The sequence below is a fragment of the Pristis pectinata genome, chromosome 1 (assembly GCF_009764475.1).
Source record: "Pristis pectinata isolate sPriPec2 chromosome 1, sPriPec2.1.pri, whole genome shotgun sequence".
NCBI lineage: Eukaryota > Metazoa > Chordata > Chondrichthyes > Rhinopristiformes > Pristidae > Pristis > Pristis pectinata.
Window position 1 is genome coordinate 84104534 of NC_067405.1, and position 16832 is coordinate 84121365.

At 42.3% G+C, this 16832-nt stretch overlaps 1 protein-coding gene across 6 annotated transcripts in view; it reads left to right on the top strand.

Annotated features, from left to right (window-relative positions):
* LOC127571910 (coiled-coil domain-containing protein 9-like) overlaps positions 1–16832 on the top strand; it is a 275215-nt gene that overhangs the window by 176302 nt on the left and 82081 nt on the right. The gene's annotated exons all lie outside the window — the stretch shown is intronic.

A 16832-nucleotide genomic window follows, 5' to 3' on the forward strand; every position in this document is an offset into this window, starting at 1 on the left:
TTTCTCTATGGTGGAATAATTCTTTTGATGCTCATTAAATTTCTTTGAAAAGTAAGCTACAGGATGGTCAATATCATCAAGGTCACCCTTCTGCAACAACACAGCTCCTGCAGCTTCATCACTGGCATCTACTGCTAACGAAAATGGCTTTTCAAAGTCAGGTGATCTGAGCACAGGATGGTAGCATAAAATGGCTTTCAGCTTCTCAAATGCTTCTTGACAAGGATCTGTCCAAACAAACTTTACTCCCTTCTTCAGAAAATTAGTTAGGGGAAGAGCAATATCAGCAAGATTTTTGCAAAATTTTCGATAATATCCACCCATTCCCAAAAATCTTCTAACAGTCCTCGTACCTGTGGGAATAGGGAACTCAGATATTGCTTGAACTTTTGCCTGAACAGGAGCTTGCTTGCCTTGACCTACAACATAACCAAGATACGTCACAGTGGCATGGCCAAATTCACTTTTAGCCAAGTTAACTGTAAGGTTAGCCTTGGAAAGTCTTTCAAACAACCTTTCTAACACAGAGATGTGACCTTCCCAAGTATCATTCCCAGTCACTAAGTCGTCAATGTAGGCATCTGTATGTTTTAACCCATGAATCACTGAATTAATCATTCTTTGAAATGTTGCCGGAGCATTTTTCATTCCAAATGGCAAAACATTGTATTCATACAATCCAGAAGGGGTTACAAAGGCTGAAATCTCCTTTCCTCTATCTGTTAATGGAACACACCAGTACCCTTTTAATAGGTCAATCTTTGTAAGAAATTTTGCCTTTCCCACTCTATCTATGCAATCATCCACCCTAGGAATAGGGTAAGCATCTGACTTCGTTACAGCATTCACTTTCCTGTAATCTGTGCAAAATCTAACAGTTCCATCAGGTTTAGGTACAATAACACAGGGCGAACTCCAATTTGAAGTAGAATGTCTAATAATATCATTTTCCAACATGTATTTGATTTCCTGATCAACAAGTTTACTTTTTTCCACATTCATTCGATATGGGTGTTGTTTGATTGGTTTTGCATCCCCAACATCAACATCATGGGTAATTATCGATGTTCTGTTTGGAACATCTGGGAACAGATTTTTAAATTTTAAAATTAATTCTCTCATCTGTTGTTTTTGTGAAACTTGTAAATGGTCCAACTTCGTTTCCAGGTTCTCCAGGATATTTTGGTTTTTTAGTTTTGATGGAACAATATTTGGTCTAAATTGGCCTTCCTCAACATCAACATCAGGCATTCTAGAAACAACCTTTACATCATCCACCAAGGCCACAACTGAATCCCTCTCATAATAAGGCTTTAGCATGTTTACATGACAGAGTTGTGTTTTCTTGCGTCTATCTGGTGTTTTGATTATATATGTTAAATCAGTCACTGGAGATTCAATAACATAGGGTCCAGAAAAACGAGATTGCAAGGGATTATTTTGGCTAGGGAAAAATACCAACACCTTTTGCCCCACTGCAAATGTCCTAGGCCGAGCACGTCTATCAAAATATGTCTTCATTCTTATCTGGCTAGTTTTCAAATTCTCTCTCGCTAGCTGGCAGACTCTCTCCAACCGAGTTTTAAATTCTTGGACATAGTCCAACAGACTCAAGTGCACTTCCTCATTAACCCATTGCTCTCTCAACAACTCCAAAGGTCCTCTCACCCTATGTCCAAATACAAGCTCAAACGGACTAAATCCTATTGACTCCTGGATTGATTCTCTAACGGCAAACAAAAGTAAATGAATACCTTCGTCCCAATCCTTGGTGTTTTCAAAGCAATAAGTCTTCAGCATATTTTTGAGAGCAGAATGAAATCTCTCCAGAGCTCCTTGAGATTCTGGGTGATATGCAAATGATACAATCTGCTTTGCTCCCAGCTCATAGACTATTTGTTGAAAAAAATTTGACATAAAATTACTACCTTGATCAGATTGGATTTCTTTTGGCAAACCAAACAAGGTAAAAAATTTTAAAAGAGCCTTTGACACCGTCTTGGCCTTAATATTTCTAAGGGGTATTGCCTCTGGAAATCTAGAAGTGGCACACATGATGGTTAACAAATACTGATTTCCAGTCTTAGACTTTGGTAATGGGCCAACACAGTCCACAATCACCTTCGAAAAGGGCTCACCAAAAGCAGGAATTGGTTTCAACGGAGCCACAGGGGATTTTTGATTTGGTTTACCTACCATCTGACACGTGTGACAGGTTCGACAAAACATCACCACATCTTTTCTCAAACCAGGCCAATAGAAATGTTTCAAGATCTTCCCTACAGTTTTATTCACCCCAAAATGACCACCCAAAGGCATACTGTGGGCCAGGTTTAAAATTTCATCCCTATAAACTTTTGGAACAACAACCTGATGAATAACTTCCCATTCCTCATCAACAGGAACATGAGGAGGTCTCCATTTCCTCATTAACACTCCATTTTTGACATAATATCCAATTGGCACTTTTTCAATCTCCTCACATGAGAGTGCTTTTTCTTTCAATTCTGTCAACTCAGGGTCCTTTGTCTGTTCCACCATAAAATCCTTCCTCGACAAAGACAAATCTTTAAATTCAGGCTCACTATAAGGATGTTGATCCTTCAGTGAAGACAGAAAAGTCTCAGATAAGGCATCATAATTTTCTTCCTGTTTAGGACTGTCACAAGGAACCACATCAGACTGCATCGGACTGTCGGTCTTGGCTAATTCTTTAGCTCTAGCTCGAGTCACTGCACATGATGGGTAAACGTCTGGATCATTCTCAGACTCATCAATCCTTGGTTTGGTCGTTAACCGTACCACAGGAACAATTTCTCCATCTGCAAGGTCATTTCCCAATAACAAAGAAACTCCTTCCACTGGTAACCTAGGTCTTATCCCTATCTCGACTGGTCCTTCTACGAACTTTGACTGTAAAATCACCCTGTGTAGAGGGACAGACATGGTGTCATCTGTAACGCCTCGCACTAGATTTACCTCACCAGTGTCACTTTCTTCACCAAAATTTAAAACACTGTCCAGCAAGAGAGATTGACAAGCCCCAGTATCTCTAAGAATTTTCACTGGCACCTGGGGTGACTCATCATTCAGTGAAACAAAACCCTCTGATACATAAGAACGGAATTCCTTTCTCACCTCCTCCAACTTTTCCGCTTTTATCTCTTGCAAGGACTGATCTTTAACAGCATCTCCTAAACCTTTTTGATTTTTAATTGCCTCTGTTTCTCCTTCTCCTCACTATCCAGCTCCATCCTCTTCAATTCCATCTGCTTCATTGCTAGATCAGCTTCTATCTTCATCTGAGTTATCTTTTGTTCGGCCTCTAATTTATCTCGTTCAGCCTCTAATCTTTAACTGGGTTTGCTCTCGTTCAGCCTCTATTTTTGCCAGCTGCACCTGTGCCTCAGAAATTGCTATTTCACTGCCAGGAAACTGTTTTAACACTTCCTTCTCAAACACCTTCTTTTCCACATAATGGCCAGCTATCAGTCTCTGAATATCTGCCTTTCTCATAGACTGCTTTACTTCTGTAAGGTTTAGCTTTGTAGCAATCTTTATCAAATCATCCTTTTTCGCCATCTCTAATCCCTGTAGGGTTGGTGATTCCAAAAATGCCTTAATATCCATTGCTGCTGGTTTCCACACACACAAGCCAATTAAAAAGAATTTATCAGACCTCCCTCAAAAATCTTTGGATTGAATTCCGAATGAATCTCGTCAATCTGGGGAACGATCCCAGACGACACTCAAAAATCTTTGGATTGGATCCCGGACGAATCTCGTTAACCTTGGGAACTATCCCAGACGACACTCGTTAATCTTTGGATTGGATCCCGGACGAATCTCGTTAACCTTGGGAACTATCCCGGACAAGCCCCCAATTTTGTCACGAACCAGCAACAAAAGAAACACACTGAGCATGATTCAGTGTTAAAAACTATTTTATTAATCACTACTTATGATAATACGTAAAATAAAAGTAAAAATGTTAGTATGTTAGAATTCAAAAATGTTAAACCTCGAACGTTAACCCCAAAACTAAACTCTTCGTGTGTGTGTGTGGCAAAGTCCAAAACTCCCAGTTCCGGAATGGTTCTTAAAGTTCAGTTCCGCAAGCCATAAGGTGAAACATGAGCAAGGGCTTCTTCAACAACCACCGTTGTCTGAAGATAAAACGTAGACGTAGAGAAACATAACGAGAGTAAATACGAAATCCAAATGTTCCACGATGGAACCCAAACGACACTCCAGTGTTTACTCGGTAGTGACTGCCTCACCCCGAAAAGCATCCGAATCGTGGTCGTCCACACGCAAATACCTGTTTCCTTCTACAGGTCAGCAACAAAGTGAACTCCACCGGATTACTTCCAACTTCCATACATGGATTTCAGTAGCAAACACAGTTATTGTTTCTCATCCATCGATAGAGAAAACAAGCAGGCTGGTGTCTCTCTCCCTTCTCTCTCTCTCTCCTTCTCCTTCTGATTTCTTCAACAACGTCATTACGTCCTTTATCTTCTATTGACGTAAGCACGCCCCACACACACATACACACACACTCTCTATCTTAAAGGGACTTTCACTGAGTCCGTAACACTACAGCTAGGAGTTCAACACCATCATCCCCTCAAAACTTGTCAAACTCCAAGACCTTGACCTCTGTACCTCCTGCAATTGGATTCTCTACTCCCTCATTGGGAGACCACAATCAGTCTGGATTGGAACTGTCATCTCCTCTTTACTGGCCATCAACACAGACACACCTCAGGGCTGTGTGTTTAGTCCTCTGTTCTACTCTCTCTATACCTATGACTGTGTGGCTAAGCATAGCTCCCATGCCATCATGGATGGTGACAAGGTGGCATACGGGAGTGAGGTAGGTCAACTGGTTGAGTGGTGTCATTACAACAACCTTATATTCAATGTCACAAAAACCAGGGAACTGATCGTGGACTTTAGGAAGGGGAAGTCAGGCAAACATGCACCAGTCCTCATTGAAGGACCTACAGTGGAAAGGGTGAGCAGCTTCAAGTTCCTGGGTGTCAACATCTCAGATCTATCCTGGGCCCAGCAAATAGATGCAACCATGAAGAAGGTGTACCAGCGTGTTGTGTGAAATTGTTCTTTTTTGTCTTAAGGATCAAGGACTCTGGACACAAGCTTTGTAGACTAAAACTAGTTTAATCACAAAGGCAAACGCGGGACAGAGTGATGGGAACAGACACACGCTCACTCACGCACAGGATACCACGAACACGAGAGGGGAATCGCAACTGAGGTAAAATACACTCTCACACACACACACACACACTGATACAAACAAGCACACAATAACAATGTACAACTTCAGGATATAACACTTCAGTGCCCGTCCCACACAAGCATTGGTCCTTAATGCTCCCTGCGTCTGAGTGAAATGCTCCCTGACCATCTGGTGATGCACTCTTACCAATGATCTCTGCAGCATTGTCTCACTACTCCTGGGATCGTCAAAGAGGAAGGACTAGGGGATGCAGCCCTTTTTATGGTGCTAAGAGGCTGGGTGGAGCCTCATTGTTGTGATTTAAACGAACCAATGATGTGGGAGTCAAAGACAAAGGTTCCTGCCACAGCCAATGGTCAGGCAAGTTCAGAGACAAAAGATACTCTCACACCTGAGGGGTGGGTGGAGCCGCACCTTGATTGACAGTAGTATCACTTCCGATCAGAGGACCAATGCTGTCCTCCGGTCATGTGACAGCCATGTGGATTTCTCACAACACGGCGTCTCTTATTTTCTTAGAAGTTCATCAAAGACTCTGACAAACTCCTACAGATGTACAGTGGAAAGCATTCTGATTGGTTGCATCACAGCCTGGTAAGCTTATTCGAGAGTGCGTGGAATGGGCTGCCAGCAACGGTGGTGGAGGTGGATATGATAGGGTCTTTTAAGAGACTTTTAGATAAGTACATGGAGCTGAGAAAAATAGAGGGCTATGGGTAAGCCTAGTAATTTCTAAGGTAGGGACACATTTGGCACAGCTTTGTGGGCCGAAGGGCCTGAATTGTGCTGTAGGTTTTCTATGTTTCTATGAAACTCCAATGCATAGGAATGCAAGAGGCTGCAGAGAGTGGTGGACTCAGCCAGTTCCATTATGGGTACAGCTCTCCCCACCACTGAGGACATCTACAAGAGCTGATGTCTCAGGAAAGCAGCATCCATCATCAGGGACCCCCACCACCCAGGCCATGCCCTCTTCTCAATGCTGCCATCAAGCAGGAGCTGTAGGAGACTGAAGACCCTCACCTCAAGATTCAACAACAGCTTCTTCCCCCCGCCATCAGGTTCTTGAGCCGACCTGAAAAACCTTAACACTACTTCAGATTATATTATTTTTTCTCTCTCTCAATCTTGCACTAGTGTTATTTTTATTTTGTTTTTTATTTTGCACGAGTAAGTTATGTAATTTGTTAATTTAAGCTTGTTAATTTATATTTGTTCTCGTCTTGTAATGTACTGTGCTGCTGCAAAAAAAACTAATTTTCATGACATTTATATCCTGTGTATGTATGCCTATGACAACAATAAACTGGAACTTGAACTTGAAGCACAGATGTCTTGCACATCATTCAGTTCGGGGTATTCTTTCCTAAAACACAACTAGCCTCCTGCATGAGAACCTTTCTCCTTGTCCTTCTCCCTCTTCTAGCAACTCGTCCTACTCTTCATATCCTATGCTCATTCTGCCAGTCATAGTCTGTTGCTGTGAAAATACTAGCAGCTGGTTTATGTGGAAGTCAGCAAATGATCCTTTATATACCTGCCACGTAATTACCTTGAAATTTTTGTTACATGAAACAACTATAGAAAATGCCAACTGTTCGAAATGAAACATATCAACAACTAACCTTTGATTATTGCTGGTGAGGGATTCGATCTGCTGCTGAACACCTTTCCAGCCACATGATTTTGTGCTTGGGTTTGAATTACACCATGACAGTGCTTTTGTCAAATCACCTTGTCTATTGATGGTTGTGATCTGCATGCTTTTGACAGATGTTCACTGCATGTGTCCTAACTCTCTGCTTAATATGGATCTGATGTCATTCACCATACAAATATGACTAGTGCTGGATGCTAATATGGAGGCTAAGAATATTTATATTGCCTAATAGACAATTGCTAATGATCCCAGTTTCTTTCTGTTCATGTCAGGAATCCTTCAGTAAAGAATAGTGAGGTATGTGTCACTTCCTGATGTTTTTTTTGCAATCTGGATTTGGAACTTTTGAACAATGTTACAACAGTTCTCCACTTGGACAAGAGGTGGAGGAAAAGGGTGAATAGACATTTTATTTGTACTCATTTATCTTCCAGAACCTGGGCATTGTTAGCAAGACTAGCACTTGCCGGTGAGCCACCTTTGATGATTACATTTCTGTTGGAGAAGGTATGCAACACAATTAGGCAGGGAGTTCCAAGATTTATATACAGTGATGATGAAGGGACAAAGATATATTTACAAGTCAGGTTTATGTGTAACTTTGGGGTGGGGGGGGGGGGGCGGCATTATACTCTTGTCCTCGTCCCCTTTGGTGGCAAAGGATGTGGGTTTGACTGGTGCCATCAAAGTACCCTGTGAGACTATCTCCAGTGCATTTTGCAGATGTTACACAATGCAGCTACATTATGCAAATGGCAGAGAGAATAAATGTTGAGGGTGGTGGATGTAGTACCAATCAACTGGACTTCCTTGTCCTGGATGATATTGAAATTTTTGTTGAGGCTGCATTCTTCCTGGAATTCTTTCTGGAAGTGAATAGTATTCCATTACAATCCTGAATGTTGCCTTGTATGTGATTAAAAGGATTTAGGGTGTCAAAAGATGACTTGCTCATCACAGAATGCCCAGAATCTGACCTGCTCTTTTAGCTGAAGTATTTATGTGGCTGGTCAGGTTGAGTTCCTGATCAATTTTGATTCCCCACCTTCTCCTCCCAGACTGTTGACTTGGTGATGTTAATATCATTGAATGTCAAGGATAGATGGTTAGACTCTCTCTTGTTGGAGATAGTCATTGCCCGGCACCTTGATGATGTGAATGTTACTTGCCGCTTATCAGTCCATGACTGAACATTTCTAAGTTATGCATGCAGGTATGGGCTCTTTATTTGCTCAGGAGTTGTGAATGGAATTGGCATTAGTGAATGTCTCCACTGTGACCTTGCATTGGAAGACTGGTCATTGATGGAGCAGCTGAAGATGTTTAGACCTAGGATTCTGACCTGAGAAACTCCTGCAGTAATGTTTTGGGCTTGGGATGATTAACTTCCTGCAACTACAACCATCTTTCTTTGTGCAAAGTATGACTCCAACCATTGAAGTGGTTTCCTAAATACCCATTGATCTCTGTTTCACCAGCACCCAGTCAAATACTGCCTTAATATCAAGGGCAGTCACTGTCACCTCTCCTCTGTAATCAGCTCTGGCCAATGTTTGGACCAAAACTCTGACTGGGTCCGGAGCTGAGTGGTCCTGGCAGAACCAGAACTGGGTGTTGGTTAGCAAGTTATTGGTGAGTGAGTGCCACTTGATGGCAGTGTCAAGTACCATGTTCCATCACTTTACTGATGTTTGGGTGCTGATGGGACAGTAATTAGTTTCATTGTTTTTGTCCTGCTTTTTGTGAACTAGGGCAGTTTTCCACAATATTGCATAGATGCCAATGTTGTGAATTGAATTGGCTGAAGACAGGCCTCTGATGTGAGAACCTCAGGAAGAAGCTAAGATCGATTATTCATTTAGCACTTTGTGGATCATTGTGGTTTTAAATGTTTCTGCCTTGTCTTCACCACTCGTATGCTGGGCCCTGCCATTGCTGAGGCTGGGATATTCCTGGAGCTTCCTTCAGCTGCCAACTGTTTAATCGTCCAACTGCACAACTTTCATCTGATCTGTGAGTTCCATGATTGCCAATTGTACACCACAGAGATCAACAACCCCCACCAGGAGACACTATTAAATTGAAATGTCAATCCTATTTTCCCCCCTTCCCCCTACCAACACAAACAGATGTCACCCATCCTGCTGAGCATCTACCCTTACCCAGAACTGTCCAGCCTTGATACAAATTGGAATGGTTGGGTATCTAAAATTGTTTTAAATTTTGTGTTTAGCCTTGAGGGCTGAAGTTGTCTAAAAAGACTCCCAATCTCCCCTCTCTTTGGCCTCTTACACTGTTCCAATTAAAAATTCGAGGAACAACTTCCACCTTTCGTATAGCCGCCTCCATATATGAATGCATCCTGGGTATCAACATAATTAATTGAAAATCAACACTGATACTAAAAATCTGAAATAAAAACAGCAAATGCTAGAAATACTCGCAGGTAAGGCAGCATCTGACAGAGAAGCAGGATCAACATTCAGCAGGGCTCCACCTCGTAACTGCACCCTTCGTTAGATCAGGTACTGCTTAACCTTTTGAGTATTTCCAGCACTTTCCGTTCTAGCAAAGTTAGCAGCTTGTTAGGTGGTAGGTGCCTTGACTTCATAATCCTCCTCCTCCTCCTCTTGCTACTCTTCTGACTTTTGGATGTTCAGTTCATCTGAAGATGATTAATGAATTCCTTCTTCTTTACCTGCAGCTTTTTCTGCTATGTTGTGTTGTGCAGGATGCAATATACTACTGTGATCTTGATCATCCTTGGTGGCAACTACTGAAGGGCGACCCCAAACTTGCTAAATGTCTGAAACATACCTGCAATATACTGTTAATCATGTGACTCTTAATAATTGCTTATGGTGCTCTGTGGTGGTGTTCCTTATGAAGGCCTTGAGCCTCGTACCCTAACCCTGGTGTCATTTTCATATATATACCTCCTTGATGCCCTCTATAGAGCCTTAAAGTTCACCCAAAAGCAAATGTCCAGGAGTTTATAGTCCTTCAGATAAGGCTTAACCAGAAATTAGTGAAGGTTTACCATGACTTGTTTTAGGAATCAAAGTTAATTATTCCAGTACTCTCCTTAACTGGTTAATTAATTTGTCCTTCCACCTTCAAGGGTTATTAAATACTTACCTTTTAAGTTCCTGTCTTCTTGAATCCACCTTCATAACTGTACCATTTAGGTTGATGTGCTCTCTGTTGTTTCTCCCAAAGTATATTACTTAGCTATCTTAAAATGCTTCTGCCACATGTCTGCTCACTGCATCAGTTTGCCTGCATCCTCCTGGAGTATGCTGCTGTAAAGCAGTCTATTTTCTATATTTCCAAGTTTTGTATGGAGTCGTATAAATTTTACTCCCTAAACCCAGGCCCAGAAACAAAGGGCCTGATACTGACCCTTGGGAGTTTCCACTTTGTCAAATAATCATTCACCACTATTGTCCAGCTCTTGACCCTCTGCCAGTTTGTCATACAAGTTAGCACTGTTCCATTTATGTTATGTTTTTATTCAAATATTTATGTGGTACCTGAAATTACTCATGAATGTTCCTTTATGCATCAGCTACTACACTTCCCTCATCAGTCCTCTCTCTTGGTCTATTGAAGGTTATTCAGGCACAGTTTGCCTTTAATTTGCCCATCTCGTCAGTTCCTCATTCCTATCTACCATCTCTTCTCCTCATTCTACTGCATTGTCACCATCGTCCTTTTCTTTCGTGAATAGATCCAAGCTCTAATGCACTGCTCCAAACATATTTTTATCCCTAATCTGCTCTGTCATTCCTTTATCTATCTTTCTCTTTACATATTTGCAAAAGAACCATCGGACTCAAAGCTGCTGCTTCTTAGGCCATCCCTCAGGATTGAGGATGACTTGCTTGCAATCCAATTTTGTGGGTTCTGAGCTGAGGCCAAGTTGAGACTTGTAGCCTGCCACCATGGGGCAGGAGGCTTCCCGCTATCAACAACCTGCCATTGCACACCCCACACCTACCTTAGAACCTATCAATTCAACTATATACCATCGTAAAGATGTGTTGCCACACAACAATCACAAATGGACACGTTTTGGGAAAGTTTGGGAGATAGTCACCCCTTAAAGTCAGGAGGGAGGTAGCTGAGTGACTGTCAGGAAAGGGAAGGGGTATAGACAGAAAGAGCAGAGCACCCATGTGGCCGTTCCCATCAACAATAAGTATACTGTTTTGGATACTGCTGGTGGGGATGACCTACCAGGGACAAGTTGCAGTGGTCGCATCTCTGGCACTGAGACGGGACCCTCAGCTCAGAAAGGAAGGAGGGAAAAGAAGAGAGCAGTAGTGATAGGGGATTCGATAGTTAGGGGGACAGATAGGAGGTTCTGTGGAAGAGATCGAGAATCCCGGATGGTCTGTTGCCTCCCTGGTGCTAGGGTCCACGATATCTCAGATCGAGTTCTCGATATTCTCAGGAGAGGGGGTGAGCAGCCAGATGTCGTGGTCCACACATAGGGACCAATGACGTGGATAGGAAGGAGAAGGAGGTCCTGCAAAGAGAGTTTAGAGAATTAGGTGCAAAGTTGAAGGACAGGACCTCCAAGGTTGCAACCTCAGGATTGCTACCTGTGCCACAAGCTAGCGAGGCTAGAAATAGGAGGATCATGCAGCTAAATACGTGGCTAAGGAGATGGTGCAGGAGGGAGGGCTTCATGTTTCTGGACAATTGGGCTTCCTTCCAGGGAAGGTGGGACCTGTTCCGACGGGACGGTTTGCACCTGAAACGGAGGGGGACTAACATGCCTGCGGGTAGGTTTGCTAGTGCTGCTCCGGGGGTTTAAACTAGATTTGCAGGGGGCGGGGGATCAGAGTGTTAGAGCAGATAGTGAGGTGGAGGAGGAAAAAAGTCATGCAAGGACTGCAGGTATAGACAGAAATCAAAGGTTTGTATGTGATAGAAATGTTCTCAAGTGCATCTATTTCAATGCAAGAAGTATTGTAGGTAAGGCAGATGAGCTTAGGGCGTAGGTTGGCACGTGGGATTACGGCATTATTGCTATTAGTGAGAATTGGATGCAGGAGGGGCAGGACTGGCAGCTTAACGTTCCGGGGTTCCGTTGTTTCAGACGTGATAGAGGGGGAGGGATAAAAGGGGGAGGAGTGGCATTACTAGTCAGGGAAAATGTCACAGCTGTGCGTCGCCAGGACAGCCCAGAGGGCTCGTCTACAGAGGCCATATGGGTGGAGCTGAGGAATAGGAAAGGTGTGGCCACACTAATAGGGTTGTATTATAGACCGCCCAATAGTCAGAGAAAATTGGAGGAACAAATCTGTAGTGAGATAGCAGACCGATGTAAGAAACAGAAAGTTGTAATAGTAGAGGATTTTAACTTTCCACATATTGACTGGGACTACCACACTGTGAAAGGGCTGGATGGCTTGGAATTTGTCAAATGTGTTCAGGAAAGTTTTCTAAATCAACGTGTAGAGGTACCAATGAGAGAGAATGCAATACTTGATCTCTTATTAGGGAACCAGACAGGTCAGGTGACAGAAGTATGTGTAGGTGAGCATTTTGGGTCCAGTGACCATAATATCATTAGTTTCAAGTTAATTATGGATAAGGACAGGTCTGGTCCTTGAGTTGAGGTTCTAAATTGGAGAAAGGCCAATTTTGTAGAAATGAGAGAGGATCTAGGAAGAGTGAATTGGGATAAGTTGTTTTTTGGCAAGGACGTGTTCAGTAAGTGGAAGGCCTTCAAAGGCGAAATTTTGAGAGTACAGAGTTTGCATGTTCCTGCCAGGATTAAAGGCAAAGTTAACAAGCATAGGGAAGCCAGGTTTTCAAGGGATATTGGTGATCTGGTTAAGAAAAAGAGAGAGGTGTATAGCAGGTATAGGCAACTAGGAACAGATGAGGTACTTGAAGAGTATGGAAAAAGTAAGAAAGTACTAAAAAAGGAAATCAGGAAGGCAAAAAGAAGACATGAGGTTGCTTTGGCAGATAATGTGAAGGTAAACCCGAAGGGTTTCTACAAGTATATTAAGAGTAAAAGGATAGTAAGGGACAAAATTGGTCCCCTAGAAGATCAGAGTGGTCGTCTATGTGTGGAGCCTCAGGAGATGGGGGAGATCTTAAACAGTTTTTTTGCATCAGTATTTACTCAGGAAACTAGCATAGTGGATATGGAAGGAAGGGAAACAAGCAGTAGTGTCATGGAGCATATAGAGATTAAAGAGGAGGAGGTGCTTGCTGCCTTACAGCGAATAAAGATAGATAAATCCCCCGGGCCTGATAAGATACTTCCTCGGACGTTGAGAGAGACTAGTGTAGAAATTGCAGGGGTCCTGGCAGATATATTTAAAATGTCCTTAGCCACGGGTGCAGTGCCGGAGGACTGGAGGGTAGCTCATGTTGTTCCGTTGTTTAAAAAAGGATCTGAAAGTAAACCAGGTAATTACAGGCCGGTGAGCCTGACATCAGTCATAGGTAAATTATTGGAAGGTGTTCTGAGAGATCGTATATACAAATATTTGGACAACCAAGGGCTGATTAAGGATAGTCAGTATGGCTTTGTGTGTGGTGGATCGTGTTTAACAAATCTTGTAGAGTTTTTCGAGGAGGTTACCAAGAAAGTAGATGAAGGAAAGGCTGTGGATGTTGTCTACATGGACTTTAGTAAGGCCTTTGACAAGGTCCCACATGGGAGGTTAGTTCAGAAGGTTCAGACACTAGGTATCCATGGAAAGGTTGTAAACTGGATTCGAAATTGGCTGTGTGGGAGAAGACAGAGAGTGGTAGTGGATGATTGTTTCTCAGACTGGAGGCCTGTGACTAGTGGTGTGCCTCAGGGATCTGTGCTGGGGCCATTGTTGTTTGTTGTCTATGTCAATGATCTAGATGATAATGTGGTAAATTGGATCAGCAAGTTTGCTAATGACACTAAGATTGGAAGCATTGTGAACAGTGAGGAAGGCTTTCAAAGCTTGCAGAGGGATCTGAACCAACTGGAAAAATGGGCTAGAAAATGGCAGATGGAATTTAATGCAGACAAGTGTGAGGTATTGCATTTTGGAAGGACAAACACAGTAAATGGTAGGGCAATGAGGAATGCGGAGGAACAAAGGGATCTGGGAGTTTAGATACATAATTCCCTGAAAGTAGCGTCACAGATAGACAGGGTTGTAAAAAAGGCTTTTGGCATCCTGGCATTCATAAATCAAAGTATTGAGTATAGGAGTTGGGATGTTATAGTGAGGCCAAATTTGGAGTATTGTGTGCAGTTCTGGTCACCTAACTATAGGAAGGATATCAGTAAGATTGAAAGAGTGCAGAGGAGATTTACTAGAATGTTCCCGGGTCTTCTGGAGTTGAGTCACAGGGTAAGATTGAACAGGTTAGGACTTTATTCCTTGGAGCGCAGAAGAATGAGGGGAAATTTGATAGAGGTTTACAAAATTATGAGGGATATAGACAGAGTTAATGCGAGTAGGCTCTTTCCACCTAGATTAGGAGAGATAAGTACGAGAGGACATGGCTTTATGGTGAAAGGGGGAAGGTTTAGGGGGAACATTAGGGGGAACTTCCTCACCCAAAGAGTGGTGGGAGTGTGGAACGGGCTGCCATCTGATGTAGTAAATGTGGGCTCACTCTTAAGTTTTAAGAATAAATTGGATAGATACATGGACGAGAGAGGTCTGGAGGGTTATGGACTGGGTGCAGGTAAATGGGACTAGCAGAATAATGTTTTGGCACAGACTAGAAGGGCCGAATGGCCTGTTTTCTGTGCTGTAGTGTTCTATGGTTCTAAAGTTCTTTGAAAAATCTAACGTCCTCTAATTAAATAACATAAAAGTTCATAACATCATTGTCCAATTATAAAGCATTTCTTACTGCTCCTGCATTCTGCAATTCCTATGTTATTTTTAGCAGAAGTAGAGACAGGCTTTTCTAGTCTTTCTGAGATGTTTTAGGCGATGGTCTCTGGAACTCAAATACCTCACTGAATGCTGTTCTACCTATACTTGGTTTTGCTAATGGGACAGCATCTCAGGTACTGACCAAGATTAGGGGTGTTGGATCAGAATACTCAGTGGAGTCCTCACTTCCCTGCCCCCATTCCCCATCAGCCCTCTCATGTGCTGCCTTCTATTCAGTCCAACCACTCTGCTGGAGAACAGCATAGTGTAGAGCAGGGAAGTGCTCTGAGGCTGTGTAGCAATGTTCTTTCTATCCATAGAATAAGATATCCTCCCAATGTTCCATGAGACTACCTTAGTCATGCTCGGTGGACCTTTTTTAGTCAGCAATCTTTGATTACTGACTAAAAAAGCAGTCTTTGAGGTGTTGCAAAACTTTTGCAGAATGTACCTCAATGATTGCTTTTTTAGTCAGTATTCCCTGTGTAAAACATCTGTGTGCAGCTACCTGGCTTTCAATAGCTGTCTCTTCCATCACTATTAGGTCTTTCTCACTTGTTAAAATCCCAATCATCCAACTCTCCAACTGGGCCCACTGAAGTGTGACTGTGCTGTTGCATGGTAAGTATGTCTCCTGTGAAGATGCATCAACAAAAGTGGGATTCCCTTGGGAGTCTTGTTTGTAAGGTCTGTCAACTCCTGCTGTACACATGGTGGCGAAAAAGAGTACAATGTAGTACTGACAAGATAATAAAGTTGCTGCCCAGCATTTTAAAAGTAATTACGTATATTTCAGTTACAAAATGGTCAGTATGACAACATTGTAAAATGTGTAAGTAGATTATATTTAATTGTGTCACCATATAATTGAGAGGTTCTGATCTCTAATGTCTAGGAATGCCAAAATACCACTAATTTCTCACACTTTCTCCTCTGCAGTTGTTAGCTTGGAGGTGTATGGAGGACCATCTCCGGTTGTTCTCCTCCTCCCTTATGTTCTTCATTTTCTTCTGTTGGGGGTGGTGGGGGGGGGTTGCAGGCAGTGGGGGGAGAGCAAACTGAGTGGTTAATGGTATACTTATTGGATGCATTGCTTTTGTTGAAGGAGTGAAACTAAAGGACCAGGGTGATTGGTTTGATGGTAGATGGATTGATAGGGATGTGAAGAAGTACATGGAAATGCACAATGTTCCAACTGCTGATTTCCTGGGGTTACAAGGAATAATTTCCTACAAAGTCATGTTGTCTTTGTAGTAGTTGCATGTTCATTCATCCCTTGACTGAGGAAAAGTATCTTTACCTCCCTACAATCTTCAGCAGTACTTCAAAGAAATCTCCTTTGGCAGTTGGCTGTCCATTTGCCATTGCTGCCCCATGCCAAACTTCTCAGCCTCTCCAAATACTCTGTTCAATGTGGCCCTTTAAATATTGGAGTAAAGACAACATCATCCTGTGACAGAATATGCCTGCTGCCATGGATTCAAAGTTAAATTCTCAAGATTATAATAAGGCGCCAAGTTAAAATGCCACAAACAGATATGTTGACATTAATTCTGGGGTTTGCAGAATGCACCTGAATACCAAGAGATATTAATGGATTAAGTGAATGAGCAAAAATCTGGCAAATTAACATAAATATGGGAAAATATATGATCATCTGATTTGAACCTAAAAAGCGAAAACTGTTCACTTTCTAAATGGAAAAAAACAGTGGAAGTCCAAAGAGACTTGGGGATTTATGTACATCGATCAATAAAACCCCGTGGCAAGGTAAAGAAAATAATCCAAAAGGCTAATGGAATACTGACATTTGTATCTAGAAATGGGGAAGTTGTGCTATAAATGTAGAAAGCCTTTGTTGGACCACTTCTCATTACTGAACAGTTCTGGAAACAAGAATGATAGCTGATTCACATTGCTTTAATGAGAGATTACATGGCTGTGGTTCTATCCTCGGATCTCAGAAGGCTTAAAGGTGATTTGATTTGCATTTTTAAGGAATTAA